The 18,615-nt window shown below is 41.3% G+C and overlaps 1 protein-coding gene across 6 annotated transcripts in view; it reads right to left on the bottom strand.

Annotated features, from left to right (window-relative positions):
* CDK6 (cyclin dependent kinase 6) overlaps positions 1-18,615 on the bottom strand; it is a 251,474-nt gene that overhangs the window by 164,963 nt on the left and 67,896 nt on the right. The gene's annotated exons all lie outside the window — the stretch shown is intronic.

The following is an 18,615-nucleotide window of genomic DNA, read 5'->3' as shown; positions in this document are numbered from 1 at the left end:
AACAACAAAGTAGTACCTTAATGAAAATTCAAACAGTGCTGAGAACCTACGGCCTAAATAACGGGTCCCCTTTTGCCAAGATCAATGTGGAAACCTCAATAAACAGGAATCCCAAACAAATTCAGACATTCCCTCTCATGTGACAACTGCCTGCTGAGTCTGAATCTCTCAGGGCTTCCTGAAAACAAATGCACATGAAATCTTGGGCTTGCAATGTGATGCCCACAGCTCTCTGCAGCCTTACGTGAAGGTGGGCAGGAGGTGTGCTTGGGGGCAGGGGGTGCCTCTCACAGTGTTTCTTATTAGTTAAAATATTATTTGCGTTTACAAATTTAGCCCTAGTTTTCATTTCTGAGCTCCTAAGTTTTTCCAGCCTATAAATAGCCCATTTAATAATGCCAGATGGAGTAAAAGAATGCTACATATGGAATCTGATTGCACAGATATATTTTGAAATGCATATTTCTAGGTTAAACAGGGGTGATACCTGTACTTATTAAAACAGACTCTCTCAGCTCAAAGGCCACAGTGTAATGGTCAAAAAAGCTGCACGGTGTGTCAAAGGCTATCGAACTGCATACATGTTCCATCTGTGAGTTAGGGAACTGTGAGTCGGATTTTAAGAGGCAGAGGGATGTAACACACTTCCAGGCTTCATGACCTTTCCTGATGCTTCGTTAGGCGTCTTATCAGAAGGAGAAGAATAGAGATCTCTGTTATGGCTTTCCTGTGGCAAGTAAAAGACAAGGCGATGATTTTCCAGTCCATTGCCCCTGGCAACATGCTCATCAATCATCAGGGTCTAGGACTTTGTTATTCTGCTGCAGGAAAGAAAGCTCAGTGGTTTCTCTCCAAGTGAAATGGGACTCCCTCCTACCCAATATTTAAGGTTATCATCAACAATTGCTGTGTCTTTGCCTTCAGAGAAGGTGCTTTAGGGGCTCACAGGGCTCAGCTGAAACACAGTAATTTTACCTACTGTACCAAGGATTCAGGTATGGGGTCCAAGCTATTCTGAGCGTGTCAGGGGATGCTGTTTTCTAAACCCCACAAGGGGTTCATCTTTCTATAAACACCTTATCCTCAACAGTTTTCATTTCTATCATCTAGCCCGGTCTGTTTTCTTCCTCACATGCTCAAAAGGCCACAATGTGCAAAGACAATAAAAAATAGTAATAATAAACATATATTCAAATTCCCTTTGTTTGGCATCACTGTACCCCTTTAATTTTGAAAAAATGTAGGGCTGTCTTGGAGTGGATGGTGGAGTTATTCACGTTATTTTAAGGCAAGTGCATGTTACCAAGACCGCTGTTGGCATTTTGAGTCTCAAATAATTTACTTCGAGAAAAACTGGAAAGACATCTGACACTTGTTCATTAAACTAATTCTGCATTCACAGCATCTTATCTATTTGTTGAGCAATCTCCTGGTACATGTCGATTCACGGTTTAAAAAGAAATGTTCCTTTTTTAGCAGGCACAATAACGCATAGTCCTAAAAATTCTTTGCTAAACTATATACTGGGCTTCCACTGTAAGTGTTATGAGCTCATTTTAACAAGAGGACTGAAAGTTGATTTCATGTAAAAAACACCGAAAAACATTTAATGACCTAGAGATCATTAAAGAAACCCACACTAGTACCTGCTACTGTAGTAAAAACAGGCTCGTAACTTTACTTTATTCTAAGGGCAGATATTAATTCTAAAAGTTTACGACTCACCAGCAATTGCTTCCATTTACAACTGAATGAAACTCCTCCATTGCCTATTTATACTATTTAACAATAAAATGCTGAAAAGATTAAAGGGGATAGTAACAATAGTGTCACATCATTTTTTCCCCAGTCTTTTAACATCTATGCCTTTATCCATATCACCATCATCAATAATCACGTACTACATGTTTTCAATATACACACACCGACTATTTTACAAATCTGCTCCATTGTGTGGCCTAACAACAAATGACATGATATTATGTTGCTAATTCTTACGCTGGGCTCAGAAAAAGATTCAGACAAAAGAACTTCAAAGTGGGGAATAACAGAGGGCATTCCCCACTAAAGCACAAGTTATAACGCCCTTTTGTCCGATGATAAAAATACTAGGTTGAAATATATGAAACTGCCATTTTTACTGGGCAAAAGCAGTCAACCACTGACAACTTCATATGGCTAATGTACATGCTCATTTTAGACCAAAAAAAAACCACCCCATAATACCTTAACAAAGACACTTTAGCATTTTGCCTTCTAGTTTTCTATACGTATATTTGAAATACATTTCAAAGCTGGGATATTATATACACAGATAATAAAGATGAATATCATCTTTCTTTAGGCAATTCTTAAAAAATAAGCGTCTCTGAAACATTATTCTGTTAAATGCATTTTCATAATTCATTTAATCATCTCCTATTATGGTACCTTCTGATTTAAATGTACATTTCACTGATTATTTGTGCAGTAGAATATACTTCTACCAGCCATTCTGGGTCTATGTATCATTTCTTTGTGATCTGTCTGTTAATGGTCTTTATTTATATCTAAATTAGATAATTTTCTTTTTCTTATTGGTTTCTAAGGGGTTTTTGTATGTTAAGGATATGAAACCTCTGCTGTACTTTTGGCAAATATTTTATTTGCCTTTTAGTTCTATTTGTAATATTTTAAGTTTAAAATTTTAGGGTCTAATCTATGAATTGTTTCCTTTGTGATCATTTCCACTGTTTTATGCTTAGAATACTCTCTGATAGTTGATATATTATTCTAGTCATTAAAAAATTAATACTGTCACCCCCCATATACACATACCTTTTAAAACTATAAAGTGTTTATAGAGTTTATGCAAAACTACAAAAGAGAATGCTTGCTCAGTGTCCAAAGCTGAAAGGCTGTCTTCAGCCTCCTAACCAGCACTAAATGTTACTAAATCAGGACTGTTTCTAGCAAAATTTACAAGCAAACTCAGCTGTCTCTTTTCTAAGGAAAATTTCCTGCCACACAAAGGGTTACCTCTGAACAGTATCTCCATTATTTCACCCATGACTCCATTCCTAATTTTCTGTTTTCTGGCAGCTGCTCTCTAACTTACAAATAATGCATGTCTTTGTTTAGAGTTCCTTAAAAAAACTGTATATTCTAAATGTGGAAGAAAGCTCAATTTATTTTACTTTGAAACCTGAGAAATCAATAACATGAACCATATGTTAATTATGGAACCTGGTGATAAATAAAGTAAGAAGTCCTATGAAACTGTGGTGGTGAAAGTGATGGAGTTGAGACAGAAAAGGAAAGAAGTCCTTTCTCTTGGTGTGTGATGCTTTCATAAATCTCCCTGCTTGGTAGAACACCAAAATGCAACTCTTTTCTTAATTCATTCTAATGTAATTTATATTTCACTTTCTTCCCAACTCCTGTTTTTTATCAGGATGTTACAGCAATGACGAGATACATATCAATGGCGGTTAATACAGTGGCAACATTTAGAACAGATGATGCCAAAGACAAAGTTTAACCAATATTTATGTCTTTGATTTTCATTTATTTGGATTCATGGAGTTTTGCACTGAAGACTTGAATCAAGCTATCTTTATCTGGTTGAAACACTCAAGGACTTCAGGCCTACAAGATAAATTGCCACGACTAGAGTAAGAATCATAATGAGGAAAACAAAAGTCAGTTATGTAATGTTTTAGGTATTTACATGTGGTATCACATACTTCTAAAAAAGAGCTAACTTTAGGGTATTTACTGAGGGTACATATATTTCTCTTTTTCCCCTGGAGCCCATTAAATCAATTTGGCTCTTGTTACCACAAACCTACATCTTCCCTCTTCTTGTACCCTCACCCTCCTGATTTGGAATCTATTTTTAAAGAGGGAAGGGACAGAGGGAAGCAGAGCCCTCACCTGCAGCTTTTACACCACTTCTGTCTCAGTAACACTTCAGGTCTTCAGCTATGGGTGATGGTGAGTTCCAGATTTAAATGATAAAATGTGATAGTGAGACTAAAATATTCATTAAGTGTTCAGTAATTGTTCCAACCATCAACAGAACTACACATTCACAGAACAACTTCAATTAAGGATATGTTTCCAGATCAATCAGTATCTGATCACTCAGGGTAGCCCTAAACTTAAAAAAAATTTTTTTTTACATCTGGAATTCATCATTTTTACTCTTTTGGCCTCACCACGTGGCATGTGGGGTCTTACTTTCCCAACCAGGGATCAAACCCACGCCCCCTGTATTGGCAGCATGGAGCCTTAACCACTGGACCACCTGTGAAGTCCCTAGACTTAAGCCTTTTAACGCTGCAGTTTCTAAACTTAATTCAGATTGAAACCTCCTATGCCCTCTGGTCCCCAATCCTCTGCTATGTTCTATTTTAGCTTTCCAATCTAAAAGTGCTGTGACTATACTAGAGTAGAATGATAAATATTTCTTTGGTTTTGTCCAAGAAAGGAAAAATGAACAAGTATGGTCAGGGACAGCAGAGAGCAATAGTAAATATAAAAACCAGCAAAACTACTAGCTTATATTTGCTAAAGGCTTAGAACCACAAGTGGAAGAAACTCTGAGCACTCATATCTTCTAATACACGAGCCTCAAGGTAAGCACCTCAACACTGGCCGCATTAGCGTCAGCACTAGAAATCTCCACCTATGATCCCGTTAGGTTTCACGTAGTCTTGGTTCCTCATCAATAGAACAGGGTTAGGAATTCTGATCAGTTACATGTGCAGATCTGGTAATGGTTTACTAATTTAGGACCCCAGAGAACTGTGAGAACATTAAGCAAAAGGAAACAAAAAACATCTTTCAAAGGTCAAATTATGATGTGTCATAAACTTTTTTAAAGAGTAGCTTTCATGAACTTTTTTTTCTAAAGAGTAGCTTTCTGGGTGGCTTAAGAATTTCTCGTTAGAATTCTCATGTTTCTAAGCATCTTCTCGCTAATTCATATTAATGAGTTAGCACATTCCAATAGACCATCTTTAAGGAATAAAATATCAGCGGTAAGTATATACGGCCGAAGAATTGATGCTTGTGAACTGTGGTGGTGGAGAAGACTCTTGAGAGTCCCTTGGACTGCAAGGAGATCCAACCAGTGCATTCTGAAGGAGATCAGCCCTGGGATTTCCTTGGAAGGAATGATGCTCAAGCTGCAACTCCAGTACTTTGGCCACCTCATGTGAAGAGCTGACTCATTGGAAAAGACTCTGATGCTGGGAGGGGTTGGGGGCAAGAGGAGAAGGGGACAACAGAGGATGAGATGGCTGGATGGCATCACTGACTCTATGGACGTGAGTCTGGGTGAACTCCGGGAGTTGGTGATGGACAGGGAGGCCTGACGTACTGTGATTCATGAGGTCGCAAAGAGTTGGACACGACTGAGCAACTGAACTGAACTGAACTGAACTGAACGGACGACTTTAGTTAAAATGCCACACCTGATTCACCTGGGCTTAGAGTCCTCTGAAAGGCTGGGGCCACCTACGCACAAGCAAGCAGATATTCCAAAGGTCTGAGTCATCTCAAGACATTTTCCATTCCCAAGTAGGGTCATATGTCAACCTGTAAGAGACTATTTCTTAAACAGTAATGTCTTTAGGCATCATCAGTGGGTACTTATTGGAAACTCCCTTCTCAGACTATGTTTAGGGCAAGGCTGTAGATTTAAATGAGCACCCCAGGTGGTGATTATACAGGTGATTCACTGGCCACGCCTGGAGAAAGAGCATTACATTTAACTTCATTAACCCCTTACTAGATGGTGATACCACCATCTAGGGGCTTCCCTGGTAGCTCAGTTGGTAAAGAATCCTCCTGCAATGCAGGAGATCTGGGTTCAATCCCTGGGTTGGGGAGATCTGCTGGTGAAGGGACAGGCTACCCACTCCAGTATTCTTGGGCTTCCCTTGTGGCTCACAGGCCACACCTGGAGAAAAAGCATTACATTTAACTTCATTAATCCCTTAGCAGATGGTGACACCACCATCTAGGGGCTTCCCTCATAGCTCAGCTGGTGAAGAATCTGCCTGCAATGCAGGAGACCTGGGTTCGATCCCTGGGTTGGGAAGATCCCCCGGAGAAGAGAAAGGCCACCCACTCCAGTATTCTGGCCTGGAGAATTCCATGGATGGTATAGTCCATGGGGTGGCAAAGAGTTGGACATGACTGCGTGACTCACTTTCAGATGGTGACACATTTCTGCAAACTTTGTTAGTTGAGTCTATTTTTCAGGCATCCAAATCAGGCTTCCACTACACAGTAGTAGCTAGAGGTTTTGAAGATTAGATTTATACTTGGTCGTTTCTAATGCGCACAGAATTCTCTTTTACTTGCTAAGATGTCAATGGTCACAGGTGGCACTTCCCTGGTAGCCCATTAGTTAAGAATCTGCCTTGCAGTGCAGGGGATGTGGGTTCAAACCCTGTTCGGGGAACTAAGATCCCACATTCCCAGGAGCAACTAAGCCTGCATGCTGCAACTAGGGAACCCGGCTGCCACAACTGGAGAGTCCATAAAGATCTCAGGTGCTGCAGCCAAGAGCGGACATAGCCTAATAAAGAACTAAAAACAAAGAAAGAGTCGCAGTGTCCAGATGCATGCAGCAAAGCCCTGATTTAGATATATGAATCCAGAATCAGGTCAAACTCTCCTCATCTGATTTTTCCACTGGAATCGATCTTTGTGGACAAATTTGCTCTTTGAGAGTAATGAGAAGAAAGAGGAAGTACAGAACGAGAGTATTTGCAAACAATAGTTTATTTCCTGGAGATAGTTGGTTCTCATGACTACCATTATGGGGTTTGCATTATGGGCTTCATCGCACAAGTGTTTGTGAAAGCCCTTGTTCCTCTCAACAAATATGTAATAGAACCAATGATTTTAACTGCAGTGAAACGATCGATTCAGCCTTTCCGCCTTCCTTAGGAATGAGGGAAAGGTTACAATCTTAGATAACTGGTGGATATTTTCTCTAGCTGCCTTTCACTAATGTAAAATTTAGTGACTATAAATTATTAGCAACTGCTCTTATAGAATGTGCTTTCTTAACTTCCAAACTCCACAATCACATGGGTATCTGAAATTTCTGGATAAGAATGATAAAAATCCAAATGATTAGGAGAGTATTTCCAATTAGATTTTTAAAAAGTAACTTCACTCTTTGAAGCTGCCACTGCTTATGGTGGGAATGACAAAGAACTTTGCACACAACAGTTAACATGTGGAAACTTACCTTTACATTTTTAAAAATGTGTCAATACCAAATTATCTGTTAGCTACACCCCTGAGAAATGAGAATGGGCTCTGAGATTCACAGCATCAATCACTTTACTGGACTCAGTTTCCCATCCATAGTACAAAACACACTTAGCAAACATTGAAAGAGAACGACTTCTGGAATTTAGTTAAGTCAGTATTAATACTAAAGGAGAAAATGCACTATAGTTCTAGTGGACATCAGTTACTGGTTTTAGACTGTACCTAAGCCAAGCCAACCAAGCAAATCCTTAGTTGATATGGGTAATTCCACAATCTCTGCCCAGCATGAAGAAAGAACCAAGTAGATATGTTACAATATGGCATATTCTCTGCTTACTTTTCTATTATATGTATATGTATATGCATATATATGTTTGTATGTTTTATTGTTTAGTTGCTAAGTCGTGTCCAACTCTTTTGTGATCCATGGACTATATAGCCTGCCAGGCTCCTCTGTCCATGGGATTCTCCAGGCAAGTGGGTTGCCATGCCCTCCTCCAGGGGATCATCCCTGCCAGGGATCAAACTCATGTCTTCTACAGCTCCTGCACTGGCAGGTCAGTTCTCTACCACTAGGGCCACCTGGGAAGCCAGGCATATGCATACATACAATTTATTCTATTATATATGCACATGGATAGATAATAATATGCATATAATAGGAAAGTAAATATATATAAATATATACAAATCTATCCCTGAAAAAGTACAACTTTCTCACTTATACAATGGGAAAGCAGGTGCTGATGTAATCAACCCTCTGAAAGTGAAAGTGAAAGTGAAGTCGTGTCCGACTCTCTGGGACCCCGTGGACTGTAGTCTACCAGGCTCCTCTGTCCATGGGATTTTCCAGGCAATAGTCCTGGAGTGGGTTGCCATTTCCTTCTCCAGGGGATCTTCCCAACCCAGAGCTCAAACCCGGGTCTCCCGCACTGTAGACAGATGCTTTACCATCTGAGCCACCAGGGAAGCCAATCAACCCTCTAATTAACGTTGAAATACAGGCATCGGTATATTGTTACTAACCAGTTTACTGAAGGTCTTCTGTACATTCCAGACAGTACTAGAGACAGCACAATAAACTAGGTTCAGACTTCAAAGCTCTTATCTTCCAGTTGGGAAAGATGAACAACAAACATAAAAAAATTAATGAGATCATTTTGGCCAAGGGTAGTGAAGAAGATAAAATGGGGCACCATGTGTAACGTGGTCAACTGTGAGTAGAGGTGGAGTGGTAGGGGAGGTGATCACAGAAGAAGTCATTAGGCTGTGACCTGAGCTGGTATTACGAAGACGAGAAATAGGCACCCTTCCCGTGGGGCTGGGGAGGGAGAGGCATGTAGCATTCCAAACAGAATGAACAATACGTACCCATGCTGAGCTGGAGGCATGCTGGAAGAACAGAGGGAAGGCAGGTGTGGTTGAAGGACAGTGAGCCACAGAAGCAGAACGGGGTCTGGGGGGCGGGGAGGAGAGGAAAAGGGCACTAGGCAGGGCAGGACTTTTGACTTTCTTCTACAGGTCACAGGAAACCACTGGAGAAAAGTGGTTTTTATCAGAGGAGTAATACCTCTTAATTTTCTTTTCTCCATTTTTGTTTATTTATTTTTTGCTGGGCTGGGCCTTCAGTGCTGCACACGGGCTTTCTCTAGCTGCAAGGAGCAGGGGCTACTGTCCAGTTGCAGGGTGCATGCTTCTCACTGCAGTGGTTTCTCTCACTTAAGAGCACAGGCTGTAGGGCAAGCGGTCTTCAGCAGCGGTGGTGCACGGGCTTAGCTGCCCTGCAGTATGTGGAATCCTCCTGGAACAGAGATCAAACCCATGCTCCCTGTATTGGCAGGTGGATTCCCAACCACTGGACCACCAGGAAAGTCTGAGTGATTAATTTATGCTTCAATAAGGTGCCTCTGGTTGTCACAGGAAGGGGGTGCTACATAGGGACAGGAGTGACAACAGCATATTGAATTAGAAAGCTGGTCTGATGGGTCAGACTAGGGGTTTAGCAGTAAAGATGCTGAGAAGCAAGCAGTCAGACTGGGGTTATCTTTTGGGGATAAAATCAAAAGTACTTGCTGAGGGATTAGATGAAGATTGTGAAGGAAAGAAAGAAACCTAGAGGGATCCTTAGGTTTGGGGATCAAACAACTGGGCAGATGGGGAAGGCCTGAGTTGGGGAGAGGATTCTTGGGTAATGTTTTGGTCCCAAGATATCAGACAGCTGGTTGATTATAATACATTCAGAGCAAGAGGGAAAGGTCAGGCTAAAGAATAATGATACCTGAAGGTTCAGGACTGAATGATATCACCTGGCCAGAAAGCGTAGACAGGGACGAGAAGACAGCTGAGGATGAAGAAGCCTCCACTGTTCCAACATTTAGAGGAAGACAGCCAGGAAAGAAACTGTAACCAGGCAGCTCAGGCGCACTCTAAACTTGGGTGAGGAATATCCCTCTACTATGTGGAGCATCTCTCCACCATCTGTTACCATAGCGACACACACTGGGTATACACTGCCCGCGACTTCTTCATGGGCTCTATAAACAGACTCAATGCCCAAGGTGAGGAAGTGCTTTCTAAAGAGATTCCAGCTAACCTATTATTAGCTTGATCAAAGTGTCACTTGTTTATTTTAGTGAGTCAGTATTTATTTTAATGAGTCAGTCTTACAGTACCTTTAGAAAGACACCAGTTTTTTGTTTTCTTTTTTAACCCATATTTCCTGTTAGGGAAAAAAACAAACCCACCCACTAAATAACTCCATTATAATTTACTATACTGTTATATGTTTATATAATCATATTATCTAAATATTATATATAGTATATAGATTATATATATAAAACAGCATCATCTGTTATACTTTGAGATAATCATGTATTCACATAATTCTGTCCTCTTTCTGATATTTTCAACTACTACAAGGGCCCGGGAAATTGCTTAAGGATTTGTTTCTGGGAGAGTCCTCAAAATCTAGACTATCTGAAATGCTCTCCCTGAAGAGCTACTGAAAGTTACTACAGATGTAGCTCACTCACCCTAGGTTACCCCCTAAATCTGAGGTGAACTCAGGGCTGACTCGCTTCCTTCCGATCATCTCTCCTGTTAGAGTTGACGGTGGCCAATGGCTGGAGCCACTTTGATTTAGCCCTCAAGCAACTCCCAGGCTGGCTGCCTAACTTTCACTTAGCATTATGGCTGACGTTCCTGTTTTTAAAATCCCCCCAAATTCTGTGTGTGTATATGCGTAGGGGGTAAGGTGGGCACCTACCCAGCTAAGGGTGTGGGCCAGGGTGTGGTTTGTTCAGAGAAGGCATTTTTTTTTTGAGTCAGAAGTCTACATTCCAAGCTGACTTCCCACAAAGAAAAACTATGACATACATAGGTTACATTCCTGATGAAAGTTCAGACACCTGGTTTTTAAAAGCAGAATGCCTCTAAGTATGATCATTAATGTACGGGTGACGCGCTTTTTAAAAGGCATACTAAGGGTCCAGAATGGGCAGAAGGGGCTTCCCAGATGGTGCTAGTGGTAAAGAACCCGCCTGCCAATGCAATGAAGAACGTGCACAAGTTGTTTGGATAAAGCATTACAATAAGCAATCCTCTAAAATGTTACCTTAATGTGGAAGGGCAGGGAAATGTAAAGGAAAGGCTCTTAGGACTCAGGCTGGAGACAGCCTAAGGCCCAGAACTGAGGAGGAAGCTCTGGGGCAGAGCTCCGGAGACCTTGGGAAAGCCAAGTGTGTCTGTGTGCACTGGCGAGGAGGGAAAAGAGTGGGGCATGGGGACAGTGCGGGGCAGGGGAGGCAGAGGGTAGAGAGAACACAGGATCCTGAGTGCCAAGAAGCAAATCAGCTGTCTGGGCTACCGTGCTGGCAAGTCACAAAGCCCTGAGAAATCCAACTGTACCACAGGCATGAACGGCTTTAAGGCAGACTGCTGTAGGTTGAGGCCCATCTTAGAGTAAAAACCAACACTGGCCAGTGAGGTCCTTTGCACCAGAACTAGTGTTACTGTAACATTCCACTGTTTAATCTTATTAAACAGTCCTCTCAGGCATCCTTCATGGACGCACTTTCTTCAAAAAATTATTTCATGTGACTCTGAAAAGCAGTTTGCTTTAAACACCAGGAGAGATGTGTGTGCACATGCCTGTGTGTGTTTGAAAAACCCACAGTCTATTCAGCAAAGTCCAGCCTTGATATCAGATTGAAACAAATGTCCTTCCAGGACCCTCATCGTCATTGTGGAGTATTTGTTCACTGAGTTTCTCGTCTTGTTTTTGGGATCACTTTATTATGCAACATCTGCTCTGAATTTCAAATGTGATAAACAGGGTATGAGTGTCGGTGGCAGATGGCTAATGACCGCCAGCGACAGGGCATTCAAGTCTGCCTTGTTTTCTGGGAAGCGATATTTTCATGTTAATTTGCTCTGTGTCCTGCAAAGATGAGACAAATCACCTGCTCATAATTCAGGCAAAGTGGAGACCACCAGGAGCTGAGAGGGGCCATGGCTTGATTCCTTTGGGGGTGAGAGGAGAGGCGGCTCTGGGGGGCTTTCCTCATCAGAGTAACGGGACCGGGCAGTCACTTCGCATTATGTCAGATGGAGAAAGATGAATCAGTCCCGGCCACCCCATCCTGACACCAGGGCCACTGTTTACTGCAAGCAGATATTATTCATGAAAACAGATCTTTCCCAGAGGCAGAAAACAGGTGCTGTTAAGAGTGTGTGTCAGTCTCTGAAGCCTGGGTTTTGTAACATAAACTTAATAGGACATTTTATCTCCTATTGAAAATGTTACAACCAACAGAAATCTCCAAGAAACATTCAATCGAAGATAAAATGAAATCTAATTCACAGAGAAAATGACCCGCACAGACTCATAAACCTTGAGGTCTTTCGGCCTTCTCGAGCCCGGTAGAATTTGTCTGTTACAGAGATACATGCACAAAATATAATTTTTATTCCAAGACTGAGTCATCCAAAGAGGCCATGTGGTCTTGAGCTGAAAGAACCGTGCTCTGTTTTGGAGAGTCAGCTGGTGTTCTGTGTGATCTCTCAGTGCCTTTGAATTGCTGCTTGTGAAAGACACGTTACATGTACAGAATGTCCAAAGAATGACACAGGGACTTCAGAGAGCTTAAAAGATAGTTGAGAAGCCGGGTCAGACACCAGGAGAGAGAAGGTACCAGAGAGGCAAGTCTGAGGACCAACTGACAGTTTAATAAAAGAGGGTATTACATTTTGCAGGCATGTAAAGTGTGAGATTTTTACACAGGAGTTTCTTCATATATATATATATATATATATAGGCTTTCCTGGTAGCTCAGCTGGTAAAGAATCCACCTGTAATGAAGGAGACCTCAGTTTGATTCCTGGGTTGGGAGAATCCCTCAGAGAAGGGATAGGCTACCCACTCCAGTATTCATGGGGTTCCCCGGTGGCTCAGGTGGTTAAGAATCTGCCTGCAAGGCGGGAGACCTGGGTCCGACCCCTGGGTTGGGAAGATACCTTGGAGAAGGGCACGGCAACCCATTCCAGTATGCTTGCCTGGAGAACCCCATGGACTGAGGAGCCTGGCAGGCTACAGTCCACGGGGTCATTAAGAGTCGGACATGACTGAAGCAACTTAGCATGTATGTATCCTGCCATACAGTTCTTTTTCTGGGTAGCAGTTACATATGACAAAGGAGCAAAGTGAGGGAATTTGTTTACAGTTCTTTCTGATTCTTTCTCACAGAGTGGCAGATAAAGGCACGAAAGAAAAAACCCAACAATCTGGAAGCTGCTGTTTTTCCTTTCCTTATAAAGCACCGCCCCCCTGCAACAAGTGAAAGATGCCACGTAAACACATATACTCAAAACATATTATGAACCCCCAAAGAAAAGAATAAGACAATCATAAGGTGTCAGTTATTGCCTCATAAGTTTAAGCAAGGAAGTCTCAGAAGATGATATTGAATCTCAAATGATCAAATTAAACAGATGCACTGAATTCCTCCACAGTTAAGGAGATCAGAAAACATTCTGAACTACAAAGAGGAAAACAAGATACAGCAATGATTAGCCTACGAGGCAAAGTCTGAGTATTTGTTTACGTCACAGCGTAGCAGTCAAGAGGGTTCTTTATGCAAATATCACCATCAGCATGAATGACCGTGTCTTAGGACATCAAGAAAAGAGATTAAAGAATGCGACGAAAATTTCAAGATCAAGAGTGAATACAATAAGATGTGATTATTCATTTTTAGGAGAAGAGCATTTTAAAATGTTGGAAAGAACCACCTATAATTTTATTGTATTCTCATCATTCTCTCAATGACAATGTTCAGTCCAGACCACATGATAATGACAAAGGAAAAGTGAAAGTGTTAGTCTCTGTCGTGTCCGAATCTTTTTGATCTGATGGACAGCCCACCAGGCTCCTCTGTCCGTGGAATTCTCCAGGCAAGAACATTGGAGTAGGTTGCCATTTCCTTCTCCAGGGGATCTTCCCGACCCAGGGATTGAACCTGCGTCTCTTGGACTGCAGGAAGATCCTTTACCGTCTAAGCCACCAGGAAAGCCCTATGATAATGTCCGGATTTCCTCTAATGAGTTCACCAACTATCAACCATCACAAATACTTAGAGCTTCAGGGGTAGTCTTTTGCCTTTTACAAACAAATGGTATTTAAATGCATTTTAAAATTGCTATGTGATGTATGTATACTGAGAAGATAAGCCCAGCTTCTAGATTTAACAATGTGTTCTTTTTTTTTTTTAACAGACAGACTGACAACGGACCTGAACAGAAAGATTTTACCTCTGCAACAGTTAGTCAGAGACCATGCAACATCCTAGGTTTACCAAATACAGCTCACCTAATGCAATATATGTCCTGAATGTGCACTCAGGAGACGCGAAATTGAGGAGGGCCAACAGGTAAACAGTGTCAAAGGCGACACAGAGGGAGCGGGTGCTGGAGGACGCTTCTCGCAGTCACGTCGTGGGAATAAGGGGTCTCTCTCCTGGATTTTCTGTTCTATGCCTATTTCACGTTAAAATATTTAACCTATTTACCTATTCCGAAACATGGCATGTTCTGATATATGCAAGACAATAATATTTATGATTTTGAAGCACATTTTAGAAAGTTTTTTGCTACCATAATGCAAGAATCAGCTACAAACTGCATTTATTTATAAATAAGTGGGTTTTTTAAAACTTGAAAACACCAACTGAGCTACTTATACAACCATAGCGAAGTATCCTACAGGCTTCTGTGTGCTCTTATATTCTAAGGCCCCTGAGCAAAGATTCATGACTCATTCAGTTTTCTGTCCTCAAAGTGCCTAGCATAGACCTTGCCCCGTAAAATTTTAATTAATGTTTGTACAAGTATACTCAGAAAAACTCTTACTATGAGAAAGCATTCTGTATGAACAGTTCAATCCATGTTCCCAATAGGTCCCTCATAATAATAATGATATAGTTACTAAGACTTCTCACAAGTGAGTTATACAACAACAAAATATTTCTGTTCTCTGGCTGCAGGTTCGAAAAATTCAACTAGCCAGAACTGTCTACTTAGCAGCTATTTATCCTGCATACTAATGCTTAAAAAGACAACAGCTTACAAACAAAAGATATAAGTATTCATTAAAAATAAATTTATATCAATCATATATTGAACTTAAAATGATCTGTTTCCAAAAAAACCACTATCCACTTGATGGTATTATAGCACTTATAAATGATTACTCGTGTTTTTGATAATGACCTTAAAGAATCTCAAACACTCAAATTCTAAAAAAAAAAAAAACCCAAACCCTTATATTCTTATATTTAATAAGAAAGAAAAGTAGATCTGCACAGTTCAACAACGGTTTTTAAAATTAAGGATGAATGGGCATTTATCTGGAGAAAATTCTAATTTGAAAAGATACCTGTAGCCCAGTGTCCATCACAGCACTATTTACAATAGCCAAGACAGGGAAACAACCTGTCACACAGTGGAATATTAGTCGTAACAAAGAATAAATACCGCCGTTTGCAGCGACAAGGATGGGATCCAGAGATTATCACAGTAAATGAAGTCAGGTAGAGAAAGACAAGTATCATATGATACCACTTGTCGGTGGAATCTAAAAAAAAACGATACTAGTGGGCTTATTTACAAAACGGTTACCAAAGGGAAATGGGGTACGTAGGGATAAATTAGGAGCCTGGAGTTAGCAGATACAAACTACTATATATAAAATAAACAACAAGGTCCTACAGTTTAGCACAGGGATATTATAGGATATTCAATATTCTATAATAAAGCTTAGTGGAAAAAGTATGAAAACGAATAATATATATATATATATATATATATGTATACACACACACGTGTGTAACTGAATCACTTTACTGTAAACCAGAAACGAACACAACACTGTAAGTCTACTTTAATTTAAAAAAAATTAAGGATGAAGACGAAAAGTGTCTTGTGACTATCTTTTAAGTTATCGAAAGATGTTCAATTAGCCATTAACATACAAATTAGCTGCCTGAAATACTGCCTGACTATAGTTTGGTTTTATTATGAAAACATCAACACACAATTAACCACAAACCTTGAATAACCACAGTCCTTGCCCCCGCCTCCATCTCTGTGAGAACGGCGTTGACCCTGACTGAAGACATTTAACAGCCGCCAGGAGAATCTTCTGTTCAACAGAATGGAGCGACACGCCCTTTCCGTGGATAGGTGAAGAACTCAGAAATACTTCCAACAAGCTGCCTTATGAAAAGCTTCTGCTGATAAGCACCAATCCTCTGCTCCCGAAGCCTGGCTCGGTCACTCCCCTACTCCACTTCTCTCTTTCCTCCTCGCCTTGGTGACTGCCTTTCTGCCTGTGCCTCATTTAATCCAGCTTACCTCTCTACCCCCACCCTTCAGGGGAAGTGGAATTTTCCCCATTCTACATTATTTTCTACTCTTGCCTGACCAAGCCTTAGTTTAAGCACATCATTTTAGTTTATCAGCTGTTCTAACTACTGATACTGCTGCAAATGGGAAGCCCCAGTAGCTCAGCTCGGAGAAGGCAATGGCACCCTACTCCAGTACTTTTGCCTGGAAAATCCCATGGACCGAGGAGCCTGGTAGGCTGCAGTCCATGGGGTTGCTAGAGTCAGACACGACTGAGCAACTTCACTTTCACTCTTCACTTTCATGCACTGGAGAAGGAAATGGCAACCCACTCCAGTATTCTTGCCTGGAGAATCCCAGGGACAGCGGAGTCTAGTGGGCTGCTGTCTATGGGGTCGCACAGAGTCGGACACGACTGAAGCGACTTAGCAGTAGCTCAGCTGGTAGGTAAAGAATCTGCCTGCCATGCAGGAGACCCCGGTTTGATTCCTGGGTCAGGAAGATCCCCTGGAGAACGGATAGGCTACCCACTCCAGTGCTCTTAGACCCCCTGGTGGCTAACATGGTAAAGAATCTGCCTGCAATGCGGGAGACCTGGGTTCAATCCCTGGGTTGGGAAGATCCCCTGAAAAAGAGAACAGCAACCCACTCCAGTATTTTTGCCTGGAAAACCCCATGGGCAGAGGAGCCTGGTGGGCTAAAGTCCACAGGGTCACAAAGAGTCAAACATGACAGCGATTTTCACTTTCACTTTTGCTAATGATTCCACTTGGCAGCCTCTAACATCCTACGAGAATTTAACATGAAGTTCAAAAGACCTATGTAGCTGGAAATGCAGGGTATAAACAAATGATTACCTTGTCTCGCTGTTTAAAAAATTGACCTCTCCCGGTGTTCTTTGGAAGGACTGATGCTAAAGCTGAAATTCCAATACTTTGGCCACCTCATGCGAAGAACTGACTCATTGGAAAAGACTCTGATGCTGGGAGGGATTGGGGGCAGGAGGAGAAGGGGACAACAGAGGATCAGATGGCTGGATGGTATCACCAACTCGATGGACATGAGTTTGGGTGAACTCCAGGAGTTGGTGATGGACAGGGAGGCCTGGCGTGCTGCAATTCATGGGGCTGCAAAGAGTCGGACACGACTGAGTGACTGAACTGAACTGAAATGAAATTTTTGAACGCAGAAATAGATCAGAAGAAGCCAATCCTTGTGTTGACAGTCTATGTTTAAGCTATTGGAAGTCATTTAAAAAAACAATAATTTTCAATTATATCTGAAGCATGGTTGACAACGTGTCTTACTGTACCTATGTGTATAAATTTCTGAGTATGGACTGTCAGGACACAAAGACGAATAAGTAAGATATGGACACAAATAATCACAAATGAACAAAATATAATAAAGAGGAAGAGAGGTGTAGAACAAGTGCTAAAAGACAAATGAGATCACATCCAGCTGTAAAAGTTAGCCAAATGGTATCTGGGGTCAGCCCTGAAAAATGTGAGCAGATAGCTATTAGTGGGGGGAGCAAAGAAATGGCAGTGAGAGGAAGGCCTCGGAGGGAGCAAGCTGTGAGCCACACTAAGAGGATGCGGATTAGTCCAATTTGGCCTGAAAGCAGAGTACAGAATGGGGCTATGTTCTGCCCTGCATGCTGAACATAGTATTTTGGACACACTCATAAAGGAGAGAACTGAAGTCACAAGACTGGAAAAGAATTCTGAAGGAAAGAGGATGCAGAGATAGAAGAGAAAATGACCAAGAACATGGAAGGAGGACTGCGCGTGTGTTAGCTGCTCAGTCACATCCGAGTCTTTGCAAGCCCATGGACTGTAGCCCACCAGGCTCCTCTGTCCATGGAGTTCTCCAGGCAAGAATACTGGAATGGGTTGCCATTTCTTCCTCCAAGGGATCTTCCCAACCCAGACCCACATCTCTTGTGTCTTCTGCAATGGCAGGCAGATTCTTATGAAAGGCAGATGGGAGAAAATAAATTCTATATATTAGTCTAAAACCAAATAAATAAATCATTCAATATGTCAAGTTCTAAATGTACCCAAACTGGGAACCTACCTAGCTGTCACTAAAAGATCTTTCTTACTCTATTCAGAATATAAACTATTTTTAGGTATTCACTCTTATCTAAAATGCTGATTTTGCCATACATCAACATGAATCTGCCATGGGTGTACACATGTTCCCCATCCTGCTGATGTATGGCAAAACAATACAATATTGTAAAGTAAGTAGCCTCCAACTAAAATAAATTTATATTAAAATAAAATAAAATGATACTGAATTCTAGAAGTCATTTCTACACAATGAATGATAAGGTAAAGAGTCTGTTTCACCTAATTCACAAAACCAAACAGATCTCCATGAACACCTGCACATATGTGCAGAGATCTAAAAGATCAACTGGGGAGTTCA

Source organism: Bos grunniens, chromosome 4 (genome assembly GCF_055505025.1).
Source record: "Bos grunniens cultivar Pamir isolate PY7600 chromosome 4, Bosgru_T2T1.0, whole genome shotgun sequence".
Taxonomy (NCBI): Eukaryota; Metazoa; Chordata; class Mammalia; order Artiodactyla; family Bovidae; genus Bos; species Bos grunniens.
This window is presented reverse-complemented; position numbering and strand designations above follow the sequence as displayed.